General features: G+C 33.5%; 1 pseudogene across 1 annotated transcript in view; it reads right to left on the bottom strand.

Annotated features, from left to right (window-relative positions):
* LOC143241699 (neurotrimin-like) overlaps window positions 1-25,834 on the bottom strand; it is a 64,879-nt pseudogene that overhangs the window by 9,638 nt on the left and 29,407 nt on the right. The window contains exons 5-7 of the transcript XR_013022262.1: window positions 19,216-19,371; window positions 18,418-18,546; window positions 16,358-16,647 (exon numbers count right to left, since the gene is read on the bottom strand). The product of XR_013022262.1 is annotated as a neurotrimin-like (transcript). The remainder of the gene's footprint in view (window positions 1-16,357; window positions 16,648-18,417; window positions 18,547-19,215; window positions 19,372-25,834) is intronic.

The following is a 25,834-nucleotide window of genomic DNA, read 5'->3' as shown; positions in this document are numbered from 1 at the left end:
GTAGAAGAGCAAACAACGAACAGTGGTGTTTGCTTCGAGAATTAATAAGGAGAGCATAGTTTTATATAGGGTACCTTAAGTTGTATTCTCCTTGAGTGAGGTGAGTTGCTTCAAACTTCACTCGCAGCTCAAAAATACACTTGTAGCCAAACAGATATGTTTTTCATACATAAATTTAGTTATAACAAAAATATACCGAAATGTGTACTTGTTCCTTTAATTTTATATATAAAAGTAAGTCAGCAAGGAACTAGCATACGATACCGGTATATTATATAAGAAACCAGTTTAACCCACCACAATTAAACCTTGATAAAACAGTGTTTAACCGTATACATTAAGTTTTATTGTCATACATAGAGAATTTTCAGTAGAGCAGAGAGTTCTCATAAAGGCATTACACGATGCTTGTTGGACTCTCCAACAAATCACTGCAAACTTGTAATGCTCTCTAATCACTGTCAAGTACAACCTACATAGCGAGACCGAGATAAGCAAATTTGAAATTAGTAAAGTAAGAGGTAGATCACCCAAACTTGATGGTACTGATGTTAAGTACAGCCTTCAGGACAGAAGGAAAACTGACGCTGATCTCAAAATGTAATGAACGACCATGTACCAAATCACAGCAAAGTGTTCAGATCTACAGTGTCAAAAATTCTCAACAAGAATAAAATATTTGATTATGTATCAGTCATACTGATCCTTTACTTCGATTTCTAAATATTTTCAAGAGGCTGAAATGTGTAAAAGAGTACCAAAATGGACTGTTAATGGTTGGAAAAGGGTTTTATGGACGGATGAGTCCAAATTTGAAATATTTGGTTCAAAGCGTGGGTTGTACGTCCGGTGGAAGTGAGGTGGAATATTTACTTGCTAATGAAGCGGAATGGAGGCAGTGTGAAGATGTTCATTTGTTGAGACTACAAAAGATATTTGTAAAACAATTATAGAATAATGGATCAACACAAGTACCACCAGATGCTGACCCGTTGTACTACATCCAAGTGATTTGTGTATTATTGGTGAAGGATTCTACTACCAAGAAGACAATGACATCAAACACTCATCCAACCTATGCAGAAAGTATTGTTTCTATAGTAAGAAAGAAACTGCTAGAGTCGTTTAAATGATACAATGCCCTCCCACATAGGAACCCGATCTCAATCCAATTGAGCAGATCTGGGATTAGATAGGTCAAAAACATAATAAATCAAAAGTTACTTCCAAAGAAACCGTATGGAAGTGTATTAAAGATAGATGGAGTAAAATTACAAAGGACATTTTGATTAAATAAGTTGTAACCATGCCTCAAATATTGTTTGCAGTTATTAAAGTAAGAGGGTGTCTCTATTCTACTGAGTATGAAGATTAGTAAAACTCAAATATTGTTTGCAGTTATTAAAGTAAGAGGGAGTCTCTATTCTACTGAGTATGAAGATTAGTAAAACTCAAATATTGTTTGCAGTTATTAAAGTAAGAGGAGTCTCTATTCTAGTGAGTATGAAGATTAGTAAAACTCAAATATTGTTTGCAGTTATTAAAGTAAGAGGGAGTCTCTATTCTAGTGAGTATGAAGATTAGTAAAACTCAAATATTGTTTGCAGTTATTAAAGTAAGAGGGAGTCTCTATTCTAGTGAGTATGAAGATTAGTAAAACTCAAATATTGTTTGCAGTTATTAAAGTAAGAGGGAGTCTCTATTCTAGTGAGTATGAAGATTAGTAAAACTCAAATATTGTTTGCAGTTATTAAAGTAAGAGGGAGTCTCTATTCTAGTGAGTGTGAAGATTAGTAAAACTCAAATATTGTTTGCAGTTATTAAAGTAAGAGGGAGTCTCTATTCTACTGAGTATGAAGATTAGTAAAACTCAAATATTGTTTGCAGTTATTAAAGTAAGAGGGAGTCTCTATTCTAGTGAGTATGAAGATTAGTAAAACTCAAATATTGTTTGCAGTTATTAAAGTAAGAGGGAGTCTCTATTCTAGTGAGTATGAAGATTAGTAAAACTCAAATATTGTTTGCAGTTATTAAAGTAAGAGGGAGTCTCTATTCTACTGAGTATGAAGATTAGTAAAACTCAAATATTGTTTGCAGTTATTAAAGTAAGAGGGAGTCTCTATTCTACTGAGTATGAAGATTAGTAAAACTCAAATATTGTTTGCAGTTATTAAAGTAAGAGGGAGTCTCTATTCTACTGAGAATGAAGATTAGTAAAACACTGATGTTTTACCAGAGACTTACCTGAAATCTAATCTTGTTTTAACTTTGTCCTAACATTATTGCACAGTGCTGTATCTTGAACACTGTGCAAGAAATGAAACTTTAACCATAAAAATTGACAAATAACAAAATATACTGATAATTTTTTTTGTTTTGAATTTGGCGCAAAGCTACACGAGGGCTATCGAATTAATGTAGCAAAGAAACAATGGAGTGAAGGCAGCTAGTCATCACTGCCCACCGCCAACTTTTGAGCTACTTTTTTATCAACGAATAGTTTATTTGTTTGTTTTTGAATTTCATTCAAAGCTACTCGAGGGCTATCTGTGCTAGCCGTCCCTATTTTAGCAATGTAAGACTAGAGAGACGGAAGGCAGCTAGTCATCACTACCCACCGCCAACTTTTGGGCTTTTCTTTTACCAACGAATAGTTTATTTGTTTGTTTTTGAATTTCGTTCAAAGCTACTCGAGGGCTATCTGTGCTAGCCGTCCCTATTTTAGCAGTGTACGACTAGAAAGACGGAAGGCAGCTAGTCATCACTACCCACCGCCAACTTTTAGGCTACTCTTTTACCAATGAATACTGGGATTGACCGTCACGTTATAACGCCTAAACCAGCTGACCATGTTACACCTAATGTTGTGCCAAGTACGTCATCATATCACGTTTCCATTTTACTTTTATTTCTGTCCTATTTTATTTAGTTTCTAAATAACTAAAAATACTTACATTTATAGTTGTTTTAAGCGTATAAATTAAAACACAAAAAGATGGTGGATTGGAAAAGCAAGAGATGGAATTTATCTATTCCGAAACGCTTAGAAAATAGGAAAATATTTGTCACTTTTGGGATTGTACTGTTCCCCACATATTATAATTTACGCCTAATGAATATGTTAACCACAACAGCTATAAAACTACAATACGATTAACCTTAACACTAATATAACCCACAAACAGTGAATAGTTTGACTTAGATACGTCACTGTTTCCTATTTGCTGAATGTTCGTGTATCGTGAGGTATCAGGATATAAGTCTGTAAGTTTTTACATTTGTAATCTGCTGTCAGGGTTTCAGTGTTACGAACATTTTATCACTGGAAAAGAACGAAGGAAAGTATATCATTGATATTCTAACACAAACTAACTTGTCTATCTTCGTATATTCTGTATTCCTAAGCGTATAGTTCAAGCTATATAGATACATTTCTACCAACCTGTGTGTGACTGCATATATGTTTCCAGATAGTTACATTTCTGTTATCCTGTGTGTGACTGTATATATGTTTCCAGATAATTACATTTCTGTTATCCTGTGTGTAACTGTATACATGTTTCCAGATAGTTACATTTGTACCATCCTGTGTGTGACTGTATATATGTTTCCAGATAGTTACATTTCTGTTATCCTGTGTGTGACTGTATACATGTTTCCAGATAGTTACATTTGTACCATCCTGTGTGTGACTGTATATATGTTTCCAGATAGTTACATTTCTGTTATCCTGTGTGTGACTGTATACATGTTTCCAGATAGTTACATTTGTACCATCCTGTGTGTGACTGTATATATGTTTCCAGATAGTTACATTTGTACCATCCTGTGTGTGACTGTATATATGTTTCCAGATAGTTACATTTGTACCATCCTGTGTGTGACTGTATATATGTTTCCAGATAGTTACATTTGTACCATCCTGTGTGTGACTGTATATATGTTTCCAGATAGTTACATTTGTACCATCCTGTGTGTGACTGTATATATGTTTCCAGATAGTTACATTTGTACCATCCTGTGTGTGACTGTATATATGTTTCCAGATAGTTACATTTGTACCATCCTGTGTGTGACTGTATATATGTTTCCAGATAGTTACATTTGTACCATCCTGTGTGTGACTGTATATATGTTTCCAGATAGTTACATTTGTACCATCCTGTGTGTGACTGTATATATGTTTCCAGATAGTTACATTTGTACCATCCTGTGTGTGACTGTATATATGTTTCCAGATAGTTACATTTGTACCATCCTGTGTGTGACTGTATATATGTTTCCAGATAGTTACATTTCTACTATCCTGTGTGTGACTGTATATATGTTTCCAGATAGTTACATTTGTACCATCCTGTGTGTGACTGTATATATGTTTCCAGATAGTTACATTTGTACCATCCTGTGTGTGACTGTATATATGTTTCCAGATAGTTACATTTGTACCATCCTGTGTGTGACTGTATATATGTTTCCAGATAGTTACATTTGTACCATCCTGTGTGTGACTGTATATATGTTTCCAAATAGTTACATTTGTACCATCCTGTGTGTGACTGTATATATGTTTCCAGATAGTTACATTTGTACCATCCTGTGTGTGACTGTATACATGTTTCCAGATAGTTACATTTGTACCATCCTGTGTGTGACTGTATATATGTTTCCAGATAGTTACATTTCTATTATCCTGTGTGTGACTGTATATATGTTTCCAAATAAAGTCGTGGTTTTATACAAGATGGAAACATTTGTTTCTGTTAATAATCTTATACATACGAGAGATGTTTCTAAGTAACAGCACTGGTCACTAAGTAACAGCACTGGTCACTAACAAATAGCACTGGTCAATAAGTAACAACACTGTTCACTAACAAATAGCACTGGTCAATAAGTAACAACACTGTTCACTAACAAATAGCAATGGTCAATAAGTAACAGCACTGGTCACTAACGAATAGCACTGGTCAATAAGTAACAACACTGTTCACTAACAAATAGCACGGGTCAATAAGTAACAACACTGTTCACTAACAAATAGCACAGGTCAATAAGTAACAACACTGTTCACTAACAAATAGCACTGGTCAATAAGTAACAACACTGTTCACTAACAAATAGCACTGGTCAATAAGTAACAACACTGTTCACTAACAAATAGCACTGGTCAATAAGTAACAACACTGTTCACTAACAAATAGCACTGGTCAATAAGTAACAACACTGTTCACTAACAAATAGCACTGGTCAATAAGTAACAACACTGTTCACTAAAAAATAGCACTGGTCAATAAGTAACAACACTGTTCACTAACAAATAGCACTGGTCAATAAGTAACAACACTGTTCACTAACAACTAGCACTGGTCAATAAGTAACAACACTGTTCACTAACAAATAGCACTGGTCAATAAGTAACAACACTGTTCACTAACAAATAGCACTGGTCAATAAGTAACAACACTGTTCACTAACAAATAGCACTGGTCAATAAGTAACAACACTGTTCACTAACAAATAGCACTGGTCAATAAGTAACAACACTGTTCACTAGCAAAAAGCACTGGTCAATAAGTAACAACACTGTTCACTAACAAATAGCACTGGTCAATAAGTAACAACACTGTTCACTAACAAATAGCACTGGTCAATAAGTAACAACACTGTTCACTAACAAATAGCACTGGTCAATAAGTAACAACACTGTTCACTAACAAACAGCTCTGGTCACTAAGTAACAACACTGTTCACTAACAAAGAGCACTGGTCAATAACTCATAACACTGTTCACTAACAAACAGCTCTGGTCACTAACTCACAACACTGTTCACTAACAAACAGCTCTGGTCACTAAGTAACAACACTGTTCACTAACAAATAGCACTGGTCAATAAGTAACAACACTGTTCACTAACAAATAGCACTGGTCAATAAGTAACAACACTGTTCACTAACAAATAGCACTGGTTAATAAGTAACAACACTGTTCACTAACAAATAGCACTGGTCAATAAGTAACAACACTGTTCACTAACAAACAGCACTGGTCAATAAGTAACAACACTGTTCACTAACAAATAGCACTGGTCAATAAGTAACAACACTGTTCACTAACAAATAGCACTGGTCAATAAGTAACAACACTGTTCACTAACAAATAGCACTGGTCAATAACTCACAACACTGTTCACTAACAAATAGCACTGGTCAATAAGTAACAACACTGTTCACTAACAAATAGCACTGGTCAATAAGTAACAACACTGTTCACTAACAAACAGCTCTGGTCACTAAGTAACAACACTGTTCACTAACAAAGAGCACTGGTCAATAACTCACAACACTGTTCACTAACAAACAGCTCTGGTCACTAACTCACAACACTGTTCACTAACAAACAGCTCTGGTCACTAAGTAACAACACTGTTCACTAACAAATAGCACTGGTCAATAAGTAACAACATTGTTCACTAACAAATAGCACTGGTCAATAAGTAACAACACTGTTCACTAACAAATAGCACTGGTCAATAAGTAACAACACTGTTCACTAACAAATAGCACTGGTCAATAAGTAACAACACTGTTCACTAAAAATAGCACTGGTCAATAAGTAACAACACTGTTCACTAACAAATAGCACTGGTCAGTAAGTAAAAACACTGTTCACTAACAAATAGCACTGGTCAATAAGTAACAACACTGTTCACTAACAAATAGCACTGGTCAATAAGTAACAACACTGTTCACTAACAAATAGCACTGGTCAATAAGTAACAACACTGTTCACTAACAAATAGCACTGGTCAATAAGTAACAACAATGTTCACTAACAAATAGCACTGGTCAATAAGTAACAACAATGTTCACTAACAAATAGCACTGGTCAATAAGTAACAACACTGTTCACTAACAAATAGCACTGGTCAATAAGTAACAACACTGTTCACTAACAAATAGCACTGGTCAATAAGTAACAACACTGTTCACTAACAAATAGCACTGGTCAATAAGTAACAACACTGTTCACTAACAAAAAGCACTGGTCAATAAGTAACAACACTGTTCACTAACAAATAGCACTGGTCAATAAGTAACAACACTGTTCACTAACAAATAGCACTGGTCAATAACTCACAACACTGTTCACTAACAAATAGCACTGGTCAATAAGTAACAACACTGTTCACTAACAAATAGCACTGGTCAATAAGTAACAACACTGTTCACTAACAAATAGCACTGGTCAATAAGTAACAACACTGTTCACTAACAAAGAGCACTGGTCAATAACTCACAACACTGTTCACTAACAAACAGCTCTGGTCACTAACTCACAACACTGTTCACTAACAAACAGCTCTGGTCACTAACTCACAACACTGTTCACTGACAAACAGCTCTGGTCAATAACTCACAACACTGTTCACAAACAAACAGCTCTGGTCAATAAGTAACAACACTGTTCACTAACAAACAGCACTGGTCACTAAGTAACAACACTGTTCACTAACAAACAGCACTGGTCAATAACTCACAACACTGGTCACTAACAAATAGCACTGGTCACTAAGTAACAACACTGTTTACTAACAAACAGCTCTGGTCACTAAGTAACAACACTGTTCACTAACAAACAGCACTGGTCAATAACTCACAACACTGTTCACTAACAAACAGCATGGTCACTAACTCACAACACTGTTCACTAACAAACAGCTCTGGTCACTAAGTAACAACACTGTTCACTAAAAAATAGCACTGGTCAATAAGTAACAACACTGTTCACTAACAAACAGCTCTGGTCACTAACTCACAACACTGTTCACTAACAAACAGCACTGGTCAATAACTCACAACACTGTTCACTAACAAACAGCTCTGGTCACTAACTCACAACACTGTTCACTAACAAACAGCTCTGGTCACTAACTCACAACACTGTTCACTAACAAACAGCTCTGGTCACTAAGAAACAACACTGTTCACTAACAAACAGCTCTGGTCACTAAGTAACAACACTGTTCACTAACAAATAGCACTGGTCAATAAGTAACAACACTGTTCACTAACAAACAGCTCTGGTCACTATCTCACAACACTGTTCACTAACAAGCAGCACTGGTCAATAACTCACAACACTGTTCACTAACAAACAGCTCTGGTCAATAACTCACAACACTGTTCACTAACAAATAGCACTGATCAATAAATAAAAACACTGTTCACTAACAAATAGCACTGGTCAATAACTCACAACACTGTTCACTAACAAATAGCACTGATCAATGAATAAAAACACTGTTCTCTAACAAATAGCACTGGTCAATAACTCACAACACTGTTCACTAACAAACAGCTCTGATAAATAAGTAACAACACTGTTCACTGAGAAATAGCACTGATCATTAAGTAACAACACTATAATTCTTACCATAGTGTTAACAATTGTGTTAATAAACGAACTATGGATGTATAATTCCCACACATTGGGGTAACCATTGTATTAATAAACGAACTATGGATGTATAATTCCCACACTAGTGTTAATCATTGTGTTAATAAACAAACTATGGATGTATAATTCCCACACAAGTGTTAACCATTGTGTTAATAAACGAACTATGGATGCATAATTCCCACACAAGTGTTAACCATTGTGTTAATAAACGAACTATGGATGTATAATTCCCTCACTAGTGTTAACCATTATGTTAATAAACGAACTATTGATGTATAATTCCCCCACAAGTGTTAACCTTTGTGTTAATAAACGAACTATGGATGTATAATTCCCTCACTAGTGTTAACCATTGTGTTAATAAACGAGCTATGGATGTATAATTCTCACACTAGTGTTAACCATTGTGTTAATAAACGAACTATGGATGTATAATTCCCACACTAGTGTTAACCATTGTGTTAATAAACGAACTATGGATGTATAATTCCCACACAAGTGTTAACCATTGTGTTAATAAACAAACTATGGATGTATAATTCCCACACAAGTGTTAACCATTGTGTTAATAGAAAATAAATATCACTAGCTTATTCTTAAGACAAACGTTTGGGTTATATTTTTGTTATCACAATACTTTCTTTACGTAAAGGCAACACAGTTTATTTTTAAATATAAAGCATCAATAAACTAATTGAATATAGTCATTTTAAGGACACAATAAACGAGTTTCTAGATTGTGGTTATTTTTATAAAGCAATATATTTGTCCTATGTTACGATTTTCCAGTAAATTGTAAGATATCTGAACCTAAGATACCGTTACACATAGCTAAGAAACACGATTGGCCATCACGTAACAACATTAATCATTGATAAACGTCATCGGTCAATAAATAACAACATTGGTCATCATGTAACAGCATTGTTTACTGAGAAACGACACTAGTCGCTAACTAATAACATTGTTTACTGAGAAACGACACTGACTACTATGTAATAAAATTGTTTACTGAGAAACGACACTGACCACTAAGTAATAACATTGTTTACTGTGAAACGACACTGGCCGCTAAGTAATAACATTGTTTACTAAAAAACGACATTGGTCGCTAAGTAATAACATTATTTACTAAAAAAACGACACTGGCCGCTAAGTAATAACATTGTTTACTAAAAAACGACACTGGTCGCTACGTAATAATATTGTTTACTAAAAAACGACACTGGCCGATAAGAAATAACATTGCTTACTGAGAAATAACACTGGTCGCTAAGTAATAACATTGTTTACTGAGAAACGACACTGACCACTAAGTAATAAAATTGTTTACTGAGAAACGACACAGACCACTAAGTAATAACATTGTTTACTGTGAAACGACACTGGCCGCTAAGTAATAACATTGTTTACTAAAAAACAACATTGGTCGCTAAGTAATAACATTGTTTACTAAAAAAACGACACTGGCCGAAAAGCAATAACATTGTTTACTAAGAAACGACACTGGTCGCTACGTAATAATATTGTTTACTAAAAAACGACACTGGCCGATAAGAAATAACATTGTTTACTAAAAAACGACATTGGTCGCTAAGTAATAACATTGTTTACTAAAAAAACGACACTGGCCGATAAGTAATAACATTGTTTACTAAGAAACGACACTGGTCGCTACGTAATAATATTGTTTACTAAAAACGACACTGGCCGATAAGAAATAACATTGCTTACTGAGAAACAACACTGGTCGCTAAGTAATAACATTGTTTACTAAAAACGACACTATACGCTAAGTAATAGCATTGTTTACTAAAAAACGACACCGGTCACTAAGTAATAACATTGTTTACTAAGAAACGACGCGGGTCGCTACGTAATAATATTGTTTACTAAAAAACGACACTGGCCGATAAGAAATAACATTGCTTACTGAAAAACAACACTGGTCGCTAAGTAATAACATTGTTTACTAAAAAACGACACTAGACGCTAAGTAATAGCATTGTTTACTAAGAAACGACACTTGTCGCTAAGTAATAACATTGTTTACTTAGAAACGACACCGGTCGCTAAGTAATAACATTGTTCACTAAGAAACGACACTGGTCGCTAAGTAATAACATTGTTCACTAAGAAACGACACTGGTCGCTAAGTAATAACATTGTTTGCGAAGAAACGACACCGGTCGCTAAGTACTAGCATTGTTTACTAAAAAACGTCACTGGTCGCTAAGTAATAACATTGTTTACTAAAAAACGACACTGGCCGCGAAGTAATAACATTTTTACTGAGAAACGTCACTGGCCGCTAAGTAATAACATTGTTTACTAAGAAACGACATAGGTCATTAAGTAACAATATTGTTTACTAAGAAACATCACTGGTCATTAAATAACAACATTGGTTACTAAGAAACATCACTGGTCATTAAGTAACAACACTGTTTACTAAGAAACATCACTGGTCATTAAGTAACAACACTGTTTACTAAGAAACATCACTGGTCATTAAGTAACAACATTGTTTACTAAGAAACATCACTGGTCATTAAGTAACAACATTGTTTACTAAGAAACATCACTGGTCATTAAGTAACAACACTGTTTACAAAGAAACATCACTGGTCATTATGTAACAACACTGTTTACTGATAAACATCACTGGTCATTAAGTAACAACACTGTTTTCTAAGAAACATCACTGGTCATTAAGTAAAAACATTGTTTACTAAGAAACATCACTGGTCATTAAGTAACAACACTGTTTACTAAGAAACATCACTGGTCATTAAGTAACAACATTGTTTACTAAGAAACATCACTGGTCATTAAGTAACAACACTGTTTACAGAGAAACATCACTGTTCATTAAGTAACAACATTGTTTACTAATAAACATCACTGGTCATTAAGTAACAACACAGTTTACAAAGAAACAGCACTGGTCAATAACTCACAACACTGTTCACTAACAAACTGCACTGGTCACTAAGTAACAACACTGTTCAATGAGAAATAGCACTTATCATTAAGTAACAACACTGTTCACTAACAAATAGCACTGGTCAATAAGTAACAACACTGTTCACTAACAAATAGCACTGGTCAATAAGTAACAACACTGTTCACTAACAAATAGCACTGGTCAATAACTCACAACACTGTTCACTAACAAATAGCACTGATTATTAAGTAACAACACTGTTCACTAACAAATAGCACATATCATTAAGTAACAACACTGCTCACTAACAAATAGCACTGTTCAATAACTCACAACACTGTTCACTAACAAAAAGCACTGGTCAATAACTCACAACACTGTTCACTAACAAATAGCACTGATCAATAAATAAAAACACTGTTCACTAACAAATAGCACTGGTCAATAAGTAACAACACTGTTCACTAACAAATAGCACTGGTCAATAACTCACAACACTGTTCACTAACAAATAGCACTGATCAATGAATAAAAACACTGTTCACTAACAAATAGCACTGGTCATTAAGTAACAACACTGCTCACTAACAAATAACATTGGTCAATAACTCACAACACTGTTCACTAACAAACAGCTCTGATAAATAAGTAACAACACTGTTCACTGAGAAATAGCACTGATCATTAAGTAACAACACTATAATTCCCACCATAGTGTTAACCATTGTGTTAATAAACGAACTATGGATGTATAATTCCCACACTAGTGTTAACCATTGTATTAATAAACGAACTAAGGATGTATAATTCCCACACTAGTGTTAATCATTGTGTTAATAAACGAACTATGGATGTATAATTCCCACACAAGTGTTAACCATTGTGTTAATAAACGAACTATGGATGCATAATTCCCACACAAGTGTTAACCATTGTGTTAATAAACGAACTATGGATGTATAATTTCCTCACTAGTGTTAACCATTATGTTAATAAACGAACTATGGATGTATAATTCCCCCACAAGTGTTAACCATTGTGTTAATAAACGAACTATGGATGTATAATTCCCTCACTAGTGTTAACCATTGTGTTAATAAACGAGCTATGGATGTATAATTCCCACTCTAGTGTTAACCATTGTGTTAATAAACGAACTATGGATGTATAATTCCCACACTAGTGTTAACCATTGTGTTAATAAACGAACTATGGATGTATAATTCCCACACAAGTGTTAACCATTGTGTTAATAAACAAACTATGGATGTATAATTCCCACACAAGTGTTAACCATTGTGTTAATAGAAAATAAATATCACTAGCTTATTCTTAAGACAAACGTTTGGGTTATATTTTTGTTATCACAATACTTTCTTTACGTAAAGGCAACACAGTTTATTTTTAAATATAAAGCATCAATAAACTAATTGAATATAGTCATTTTAAGGACACAATAAACGAGTTTCTAGATTGTGGTTATTTTTATAAAGCAATATATTTGTCCTATGTTACGATTTTCCAGTAAATTGTAAGATATCTGAACCTAAGATACCGTTACACATAGCTAAGAAACACGATTGGCAATCACGTAACAACATTAATCATTGATAAACGTCATCGGTCAATAAATAACAACATTGGTCATCATGTAACAGCATTGTTTACTGAGAAACGACACTAGTCGCTAACTAATAACATTGTTTACTGAGAAACGACACTGACCACTATGTAATAAAATTGTTTACTGAGAAACGACACTGACCACTAAGTAATAACATTGTTTACTGTGAAACGACACTGGCCGCTAAGTAATAACATTGTTTACTAAAAAACGACATTGGTCGCTAAGTAATAACATTATTTACTAAAAAAACGACACTGGCCGATAAGTAATAACATTGTTTACTAAAAAACGACACTGGTCGCTACGTAATAATATTGTTTACTAAAAAACGACACTGGCCGATAAGAAATAACATTGCTTACTGAGAAATAACACTGGTCGCTAAGTAATAACATTGTTTACTGAGAAACGACACTGACCACTAAGTAATAAAATTGTTTACTGAGAAACGACACTGACCACTAAGTAATAAAATTGTTTACTGAGAAACGACACTGACCACTAAGTAATAACATTGTTTACTGTGAAACGACACTGGCCGCTAAGTAATAACATTGTTTACTAAAAAACGAAATTGGTCGCTAAGTAATAACATTATTTACTAAAAAAACGACACTGGCCGATAAGTAATAACATTGTTTACTAAAAAACGACACTGGTCGATAAGAAATAACATTGCTTACTGAGAAATAACACTGGCCGATAAGAAATAACATTGCTTACTGAGAAACAACACTGGTCGCTAAGTAATAACATTGTTTACTGAGAAACGACACTGACCACTAAGTAATAATATTGTTTACTGTGAAACGACACTGGCCGCTAAGTAATAACATTGTTTACTAAAACGACATTGGTCGCTAAGTAATAACATTGTTTACTAAAAAAAACGACACTGGCCGATAAGTAATAACATTGTTTACTAAGAAACGACATTGGTCGCTACGTAATAATATTGTTTACTAAAAAACGACACTGGCCGATAAGAAATAACATTGCTTACTGAGAAACAACACTGGTCGCTAAGTAATAACATTGTTTACTAAAAACGACACTATACGCTAAGTAATAGCATTGTTTACTAAAAAACGACACCGGTCACTAAGTAATAACATTGTTTACTAAGAAACGACGCGGGTCGCTACGTAATAATATTGTTTACTAAAAAACGACACTGGCCGATAAGAAATAACATTGCTTACTGAGAAACAACACTGGTCGCTAAGTAATAACATTGTTTACTAAAAACGACACTATACGCTAAGTAATAGCATTGTTTACTAAAAAACGACACCGGTCACTAAGTAATAACATTGTTTACTAAGAAACGACGCGGGTCGCTACGTAATAATATTGTTTACTAAAAAACGACACTGGCCGATAAGAAATAACATTGCTTACTGAGAAACAACACTGGTCGCTAAGTAATAACATTGTTTACTAGAAAACGACACTAGACGCTAAGTAATAGCATTGTTTACTAAGAAACGACACTTGTCGCTAAGTAATAACATTGTTTACTAAGAAACGACACCGGTCGCTAAGTAATAACATTGTTCACTAAAAAACGACACTGGTCGCTAAGTAATAACATTGTTCACTAAGAAACGACACTGGTCGCTAAGTAATAACATTGTTTGCGAAGAAACGACACCGGTCGCTAAGTACTAGCATTGTTTACTAAAAAACGTCAATGGTCGCTAAGTAATAACATTGTTTACTAAAAAACGACACTGGCCGCGAAGTAATAACATTTTTACTGAGAAACGTCACTGGCCGCTAAGTAATAACATTGTTTACTAAGAAACGACATAGGTCATTAAGTAATAACATTGTTTACTAAGAAACATCACTGGTCATTAAGTAACAACATTGGTAACTAAGAAACATCACTGGTCATTAAGTAACAACACTGTTTACTAAGAAACGTCACTGGTCATTAAGTAACAACACTGTTTACTAAAAAAGATCACTGGTCATTAAGTAACAACATTGTTTACTAAGAAACATCACTGGTCATTAAATAACAACATTGGTTACTAAGAAACATCACTGGTCATTAAGTAACAATATTGTTTACTAAGAAACATCGCTGGTCATTAAGTAACAACATTGTTTACTAAGAAACATCACTGGTCATTAAGTAACAACACTGTTTACTAAGAAACATCACTTGTCATTAAGTAACAACACTGTTTACTGAGAAACATCACTGGTCATTAAGTAACAACACTGTTTACTAAGAAACATCACTGGTCATTAAATAACAACATTGGTTACTAAGAAACATCACTGGTCATTAAGTAACAACACTGTTTAATAAGAAACATCACTGGTCATTAAGTAACAACACTGTTTACTAAGAAACATCACTGGTCATTAAGTAACAACATTGTTTACTAAGAAACATCACTGGTCATTAAGTAACAACACTGTTTACAAAGAAGTATCACTGCTCATTAAATAACAACACTGTTTACAAAAAAAACATTACTGGTCATTAAGTAACAACACTGTTTACTAAGAAAGATCACTGGTCATTAAGTAACAACATTGTTTACTAAGAAACATCACTGGTCATTAAGTAACAACATTGTTTACTAAGAAACATCACTGGTCATTAAGTAACAACATTGTTTACTAAGAAACATCACTGGTCATTAAGTAACAACACTGTTTACTAAGAAACATCACTGGTCATTAAGTAACAACACTGTTTACTGAGAAACATCACTGGTCATTAAGTAACAACACTGTTTACTAAGAAACATCACTGGTCATTAAGTAACAACATTGTTTACTAAGAAACATCACTGGTCATTAAGTAACAACACTTTTTACTAAGAAACATCACTGGTCATTAAGTAACAACACTGTTTACTGAGAAACATCACTGGTCATTAAGTAACAACACTGTTTACAGAGAAACATCACTGGTCATTAAGTAACAATACTGTTTACAAAGAAACATCACTGGTCATTAAGTAACAACATTGTTTACTAATAAACATCACTGGTCATTAAGTAACAACACAGTTTACAAAGAAACATCGCTGGTCATTAAATAACAACATTGTTTACTAAGAAACATCACTGGTCATTAAGTAACAACACTGTTTACTAAGAAACATCACTGGTCATTAAGTAACAACACTGTTTACTAAGAAACATCACTGGTCATTAAATAACAACATTGTTTACTAAGAAACTTCAGTGTTTATTAAATAACAACATTGTTTATTAAGAAACATCACTGGTCAGAAAGTAACAACACTGGTGACTATATGATACTGGTCATTAGGTAACTGAGAACATGACCAACCGTATAAGCTAATTGCTCCTTCTGTTTCGCCGAGTGAATTTTTAGCCACACAAGTGTATGTACCGTAGTCATCAGGCTCGAGGTCACGGATGGTCAGACGAAGTTGACCCTTGTAGTTCTCTGACTGACATCAACTGACACGTATTTCTGATTTGATATTATGATAACACCAGATTCTCGCATCCAATACGTAACGGAGGTCGGATGAGCTTCAAGATGACAGTCCAGAACGACATCCGTACCCAGTGGAGCTCCTATCAGTTGGTTTGGGATCCATATCATTGGAGAGACTAAAATATCAGATAAAAAACAACCGAATACACGTTTTAGTCTTGAAAACAAGTAGAAGAATCATTACAGCGTTTGATTTCTGTGTTAGGAATCTACAGAACAATTATCTTTACAGAGTGTTCGGAAAGTCACTGTGCAGTTTCGTAATCAGCATTCATTAGACTATTTCAAGACATTAACTGATAGTGGTGTTTAGAAATAAAATAAGAAGGATCCAGGCCTGTATTGATGCCAACGGGGGTCACTTTCAACATTGTTTATAATTGTCATTCATATTTACCTCCTGTATTCTGTATTGAAACATGTCTGTTAATAAATATATAAGTGTACAGTAAATTTCCGAACACCCTGTAGATTAATGGAAACAAGTGTCCTTTTCAAGGATGTGAGAAATCCATTAACTAGAACAAAGGATATAATCATTATAGTATTTAGAATACAGAACACATTCGTGGGTTGTAAACAGGTATTATTATTATATGCTCGTAACCCAAGTATGTGTCCTGTATTCTAGATACCATATTTACCTGTTCATAACACATTTATAAACAGGTAAACATGGTATCTAGAATACAGGACACATTCTTAAGTTATAAACAGATAAACATGGTATCTAGAATACAGGACATATTCTTAAGTTATAAACAGGTAAACATGGTATCTAGAATACAGGACACATTCTTAAGTTATAAACAGGTAAACATGGTATCTAGAATACAGGACACATTCTTAAGTTATAAACAGGTAAACATGGTATCTAGAATACAGGACACATTCTTAAGTTATAAACAGGTAAACATGGTATCTAGAATACAGGACACATTCTTAAGTTAGAAACAGATAAACATGGTATCTAGAATACAGGACACATTCTTAAGTTATAAACAGATAAACATGGTATCTAGAATACAGGACATATTCTTAAGTTATAAACAGGTAAACATGGTATCTAGAATACAGGACACATTCTTAAGTTATAAACAGATAAACATGGTATCTAGAATACAGGACACATTCTTAAGTTATAAACAGGTAAACATGGTATCTAGAATACAGGACACATTCTTAAGTTATAAACAGGAAAGCATGGTATCTAGAATACAGGACACATTCTTAAGTTATAAACAGGAAAGCATGGTATCTAGAATACAGGACACATTCTTAAGTTATAAACAGATAAACATGGTATCTAGAATACAGGACATATTCTTAAGTTATAAACAGGTAAACATGGTATCTAGAATACAGGACACATTCTTAAGTTATAAACAGATAAACATGGTATCTAGAATACAGGACATATTCTTAAGTTATAAACAGGTAAACATGGTATCTAGAATACAGGACACATTCTTAAGTTATAAACAGGAAAGCATGGTATCTAGAATACAGGACACATTCTTAAGTTATAAACAGGTAAACATGGTATCTAGACTACAGAACATATTGTTGGATTATAAACAGAAAAAATGTAAAATGAACCCCAAGTTTACTGTTGAATATCCATAAATTTATCACTGACAAACTGGGGCACAAAAACTCTGAATAAACAATCCTCATATTTTAAAATGTTTAACGTAGTTTACACTAGATGGCAGGCTGTACTGCATAATTAAAAAGTTGTGTCAACTTTTATATATGTGAGGAAATATTATCTTATGGAAAAGTTAAAGCCACAATAATTAAAAATAAAGAATATATTTTGCATATTAACAAGAAGAAAGATAGAGAGAGTGAAAGAAAATAATGAGAGATAGAAAATTGCTTACAGTTTATTCCAAGGAAAATCCTTTTACTGACGGCTGGCGGGATTCCATTGGTGGCAATACAGAGATAAGCTCCCATATGCATTCTACTCACCTTACTTATATTGAGATAGTTGCCGCCCACGGAAAGTACTTGAAATAAAACGTTGACATGGTTACAATTATTAATAACAAGTGATAAATCATTGTCATGGTTACCAGTCTTATAAAAAGTGAAAACGCGTTGTCATGGCTACTAGTCTTATAATAAGTAGGAATACGTCGACATGGTTATTAGTTTTAGTAACAAATGAAAAGCCCTCTTACGGATACCAGTTTTACAACAAGCTGGAAAGAGGTGAGATCGTTACTAGTTTTACTAACAAATGAGAAAGCGTTGTCGTGGTTACTAGTCTTATAACAAATGGGAAACTTTATTGTTATTATTAACATTAAAATGTCGAGATAAAAAAATTGATATATTACAGAGAAATCGCTAGGTATTTAAAATAATCCAAGCTCCGGTCTGAACTTGCGGGTGTCTTCAGTATTATAGATTACGAGACTTTATTCTGATTTCTCTAGAATACCAAACGGATTCGGGGTAGTGCTTAATAGAATACGGGTTACTTGTGCCAGCACCTAACAACCTCTATGTAATATTATATTAAACATTACTTGTCATTCCTGATTATGTGAGAAACGTTTCGTATTTGCTAATAATATTAATAATCCTTTCGTTGCGTTCTGTTTTTCAAAATTTTAAGTGCAAAGAAAAATTAATATTAAATTAAAGTTTTGTTTCTAATTAACACAACTCACCTTTTTCACTACCTAGTGAGATGGGTTCTCCGTCCTCTCGTCGCCAGGTGATTTCTGGTTCTGGTGATCCTGTGGAACTGCACAGTAGGCTAACATTATCTCCTTCCCTGACGTCAATGTCTTTGCTCGTGAGTGTTTCGTCAATATGTGGAGGCACTTTCATACAGAAAAAGAACTCGAAGTTTGTTACGAACTAAAGGCTTCTAAACATATTCGATCAGAGAACAAAAAATCCCCACTTAAAAATAAAACATTGATATACGTTTTGAAATTCTCTGCTTGTAATTGAAAAAGAAGTGAGCTGATAGCACATGAAATGGTTATACATTATCCATTAGATAGATCCTAATGCACAGTTCTTTATATACATTATCCATTAGATAGATCCTAATGCACAGTTCTTTATATACATTATCCATTAGATAGATCCTAATGCACAGTTCTTTATATACATTATCCATTAGATAGATCCTAATGCACAGTTCTTTATATACATTATCCATTAGATAGATCCTAATGCACAGTTCTTTATATACATTATCCATTAGATAGATCCTAATGCACAGTTCTTTATATACATTATCCATTAGATAGATCCTAATGCACAGTTCTTTATATACATTATCCATTAGATAGATCCTAATGCACAGTTCTTTATATACATTATCCATTAGATAGATCCTAATGCACAGTTCTTTATATACATTATCCATTAGATAGATCCTAATGCACAGTTCTTTATATACATTATCCATTAGATAGATCCTAATGCACAGTTCTTTATATACATTATCCATTAGATAGATCCTAATGCACAGTTCTTTATATACATTATCCATTAGATAGATCCTAATGCACAGTTCTTTATATACATTATCCATTAGATAGATCCTAATGCACAGTTCTTTATATACATTATCCATTAGATAGATCCTAATGCACAGTTCTTTATATACATTATCCATTAGATAGATCCTAATGCACAGTTCTTTATATACATTATCCATTAGATAGATCCTAATGCACAGTTCTTTATATACATTATCCATTAGATAGATTCTAATGCACAGTTCTTTATATACATTATCCATTAGATAGATCCTAATGCACAGTTCTTTATATACATTATCCATTAGATAGATCCTAATGCACAGTTCTTTATATACATTATCCATTAGATAGATCCTAATGCACAGTTCTTTATATACATTATCCATTAGATAGATCCTAATGCACAGTTCTTTATATACATTATCCATTAGATAGATCCTAATGCACAGTTCTTTATATACATTATCCATTAGATAGATCCTAATGCACAGTTCTTTATATACATTATCCATTAGATAGATCCTAATGCACAGTTCTTTATATACATTATCCATTAGATAGATCCTAATGCACAGTTCTTTATATACATTATCCATTAGATAGATCCTAATGCACAGTTCTTTATATACATTATCCATTAGATAGATCCTAATGCACAGTTCTTTATATACATTATCCATTAGATAGATTCTAATGCACAGTTCTTTATATACATTATCCATTACATAGATCCTAATGCACAGTTCTTTATATACATTATCCATTAGATAGATCCTAATGCACAGTTCTTTATATACATTATCCATTAGATAGATCCTAATGCACAGTTCTTTATATACATTATCCATTAGATAGATCCTAATGCACAGTTTTTTATATACATTATCCATTAGATAGATCCTAATGCACAGTTCTTTATATACATTATCCATTAGATAGATCCTAATGCACAGTTCTTTATATACATTATCCATTAGATAGATCCTAATGCACAGTTCTTTATATACATTATCCATTAGATAGATCCTAATGCACAGTTCTTTATATACATTATCCATTAGATAGATCCTAATGCACAGTTCTTTATATACATTATCCATTAGATAGATCCTAATGCACAGTTCTTTATATACATTATCCATTAGATAGATCCTAATGCACAGTTCTTTATATACATTATCCATTAGATAGATCCTAATGCACAGTTCTTTATATACATTATCCATTAGATAGATCCTAATGCACAGTTCTTTATATACATTATCCATTAGATAGATCCTAATGCACAGTTCTTTATATACATTATCCATTAGATAGATCCTAATGCACAGTTCTTTATATACATTATCCATTAGATAGATCCTAATGCACAGTTCTTTATATACATTATCCATTAGATAGATCCTAATGCACAGTTCTTTATATACATTATCCATTAGATAGATCCTAATGCACAGTTCTTTATATACATTATCCATTAGATAGATCCTAATGCACAGTTCTTTATATACATTATCCATTAGATAGATCCTAATGCACAGTTCTTTATATACATTATCCATTAGATAGATCCTAATGCACAGTTCTTTAAAAATAGAAATTCGGAACTTATTCCAAGTGGCTCATTCTTTTCTGCTTCTGATAGAGACAAAGAAGCCTCGTAGAATTCAAAATCATATTGCATGAGAAAGTTCAAAGATATAAGCCGCTTCTTCGAATTCTTCGAACATATTTTAAAACGATGCCATATTTAGAAAAGTTTTAAAATGTAAGTTTCATTCTAGGGTAAAATGTCAGTAACAGAAAAAAAACCAAAAACTACTTAAATCTTGGGTTACACTTGGTTATGTTTCATGGAACAAGGAGATTTCATACTCGAGTGGAAAGTAACCAACAAAGAACTAAACAACAAAAACAAAGGTCTGCATCGTAACATTGCCTTCAACTAAGTTTCTACTATTTCTTTATGAATGGATGTAAGAAACAATAGGTTTTAAAATGTATACATAAAGCACTTTCAGATATGTGCATTCTTATATCTCCTTCCCTGTTAAACTTTGGACCTCCAATGTAAAGCTTTCTTTCAAATTTTCGAAGAAACAAGACAGGTTTCGAACAGCAGTTCAGGAATAAACATACCTGATACAAACAAAACATAATACTCAGTTCAGGGAGGGTAGGATTCACGCGACCCCTTCTTATGTCGTTTACTGTACTTCAAGGTGGCTGTTAAAATGTCACAATAATATGACATGATGGTTAGGCATCGAAAATAACATGACAGTGCTCTGTATACCATCGCTAATGATCGGTATTACAAAGTTAACAACATTATTGTGTTGTGTACACCGTCAGTAATGATCGGTATTACAAAGTTAGTAACATTATTGTGTTGTGTATACAGTCAGTAATGATCGGTATTACAAAGTTAATAACATTATTGTGTTGTGTATACCGTCAGTAATGATCGGTATTACAAAGTTTAGTGTTTATTCTAAAGAAACAACTGGATAATAAAAACAGTAAAAATTATGAGAAATATCTCAATCTAAGAAAATATTATCATGTATATTGTTCTTGACAATATTATCATGTTTAGTGCTCCAGACGGTATTATTATGTTTATTGTTCCAGACGGTATTATCATGTATATTGTTACAGTCAATATTATCATGTATATTGTTCTTGACAATATTATCATGTTTATTGTTCCAGACGGTGTTATTATGTATATTGTTCCAGACAGTATTATCACGTATATTGTTTCAGACAATATTATCGTGTATATTGTTACAGTCAATATTATCATGTATATTGTTCTTGACAATATTATCACGTATATTGTTCCAGACAATATTATCGTGTATATTGTTACAGTCAATATTATCATGTATATTGTTCCAGACAATATTATCATGTATATTGTTCTTGACAATATTATCATGTTTATTGTTCCAGACGGTGTTATTATGTATATTGTTCCAGACAGTATTATCACGTATATTGTTTCAGACAATATTATCATGTATATTGTTCTTGGCAATATTATCATGTTTATTGTTCCAGACGGTATTATTATGTATATTGTTCCAGACAACATTATTATGGGGCTTGGCATGGCCAAGCGCGTAAGACGTGTGATTCGACGGTCGCGGGTTCGCGCCCGTATCGCGCTAAACATGCTCGCCTTCCCAGCCGTGGGGGCGTATAATGTGACGGTTAATCCCACTATTCGTTGGTAAAAGAATAGCCCAAGAGTTGGCGGTGGGTGGTGATGACTAGCTGCCTTCCCCCTAGTCTTACACTGCTAAATTAGAAACGGCTAGCACAGATAGCCCTCGAGTAGTTTTGTGCGAAATTCCAAAACAAACAAACAACATTATCACGTATATTGTTTCAAACAATATTTTCGTGAATATTGTTTCAGGCAATATTATCATGTATGTTGTTCGTTTGACGTTTGAAACTTTAAAAGTAATAATTTGTAAATCTATAATTTTATCAGAACAAATTTCATGTTTGTTTAATCCAAAATGTATTTTGTTGTTTGTTAGGCTGTAGTATAGATTTATGTATTTTGTGTGCATTATTCTATTTACATTTTCCAAACATGAACAAAGAACTACCACTGGAACAGTTATCTGAGTGACGCAGATCCATCTGCTACAACGCATGCGCTCTCTTGACATGTGAGCAAACAGAGTGCTGAACAGAGTTCCGTTACGAATAAAACTCAGCTATAATTACAAGTTTTGTTTGTTTACGTCTCTCAATAACAAGTTAATTAAAATATTGTTTATTGTCTCCTTGTTAGAAAACACCTGACAAACATGTCGGTTTAATCTCGACTTCAAAGCCTGACATTAGCTTTTAATTTCAAAGTTCTCAATGACAAGACGAGCCCAAATTAAAATCGTTGCGTATAATTGATTAATGGGAGGGTGAAGTGAAGTTATCCAGATGTAATAATGTGCATCCTTCTCAAACACTTTAACTCCGGTCACATTTTGACGATTAGTGTTTTTCCTGCAGTTTTTACGCCTCGTAATTAAGCTATTTCTGAAAATGACGGGTCTTCTCGGTAACTATCCTTTTGTTGTTCGTTTGAGAATTTTTCTCGCAAAACTACACAAAGTGTATGAGATCTGGTGATCCGCAGTCTCGACCTACATTCAATTCTCGGTGTTATAATTGGGTAGAGCAGTAACAAGATGTAACCCACACCGTCAGATTACCAGTCCTGGTACACTGGAAGTCACACCTGGCCCAGAATTGCATTTTAGAGGAACTTTCACACCAGAATGGAACGACATTCTACCTATAAAACACCAGTTAATTTAGGCCTAGTTACTACTAGCGGCTAATATGCAAAGTTATGTTAACTGAGGTATCATGGTTCATGCCCCCTCACTGATGCCTCTCCTCTATTTGCACAGTTGTATGTCTGCTAACTTACACCGCGAAAAAGTGGGTTTCAATAGATGGGTTTCACCACCCATATGTGGTGGGCAGACCAGAGATAACCCATCGTGTAGCTTTGTGCCTAATCATATAGCAAAACAAATCCTTTACCGACAGAAACAGCTCTCCGCACTTTAAGGATATTGGTGCGTTATATGAGTGACAGTCACTTCTTACTATTATATTGGAGTGTATAAGGTTTAACAGTGGGTGCAGTTGACAAGGTGCTAACCATCTAGTCTATCACTTGAAAATTAGGGACAGCTAGTGTATACATCTCTTGTATAAGTTCGCTGTAATATCCTGAAACCCACAAACAACCAAATCATCACTTGAAAATTAGGGACAGCTAGTGTATACATCTCTTGTGTAAGTTCGCTGTAATATCCTGAAACCCACAAACAACCAAATCATAAAGCTTATCCAATTTTAAAATAAAACATTGCACTTTTACAGCTTGCCGGTTATTGTTTGGTTAATTAATTTAAAAAAATCAAAATATAAACTTGATTTGTCCTGTTTAGAAAACCGGCAAGTTGAATAACTGGTGATAGCTCAGATTTCCATTATTTAGAACATGACGTCACTAAAAACAATTTGTAAAATGAATTCGACGAAACTTGAAGTGAATGGATACAAAATTGTATAAACATATTTATAATTTATTCCACAACATTTCTCAATCACTTTTTAAATACCTAATTTCCATAATATCCTTACATCTAGAAAGAGGTCATTATTGTAATAAAACGTCATGTTCCTAATATCTTGGTTATTTGTTCTGTAATGACTGAAATTTCCTTGGAATTTACTATGATAAACAGACAAATCTGTGTACAGAACGCTGTACTGAATGTTAATACATTATACAGGGTTCCTGATACTCTTATTGTCTATTATTAGATACAATATACAGAATTTCTGATGCTGTTGTTGTCTATTACTAAATACAATATACAGGATTTCTGATACTGTTGTTATCTATTACTAGGTACAATATACAGGATTTCTGGTACTGTTGTTGTCTATTACTAGGTACAATATACAGGGTTCCTGATACTGTTGTTGTCTATTATTAGATACAATATACAGGATTTCTGATGCTGTTGTTGTCTATTACTAGGTACAATATACAGGATTTCTGATACTGTTGTTATCTATTACTAGATACAATACAAAGGATTTCTGATGCTGTTGTTGTCTATTACTAGGTACAATATACAGGATTTCTGATACTGTTGTTATCTATTACTAGATACAATACAAAGGATTTCTGATGCTGTTGTTGTCTATTACTAAATACAATATACAGGATTTCTGATACTGT

The sequence above is a fragment of the Tachypleus tridentatus genome, unplaced genomic scaffold (genome assembly GCF_004210375.1).
Source record: "Tachypleus tridentatus isolate NWPU-2018 unplaced genomic scaffold, ASM421037v1 Hic_cluster_1, whole genome shotgun sequence".
NCBI lineage: Eukaryota > Metazoa > Arthropoda > Merostomata > Xiphosura > Limulidae > Tachypleus > Tachypleus tridentatus.
This window is presented reverse-complemented; position numbering and strand designations above follow the sequence as displayed.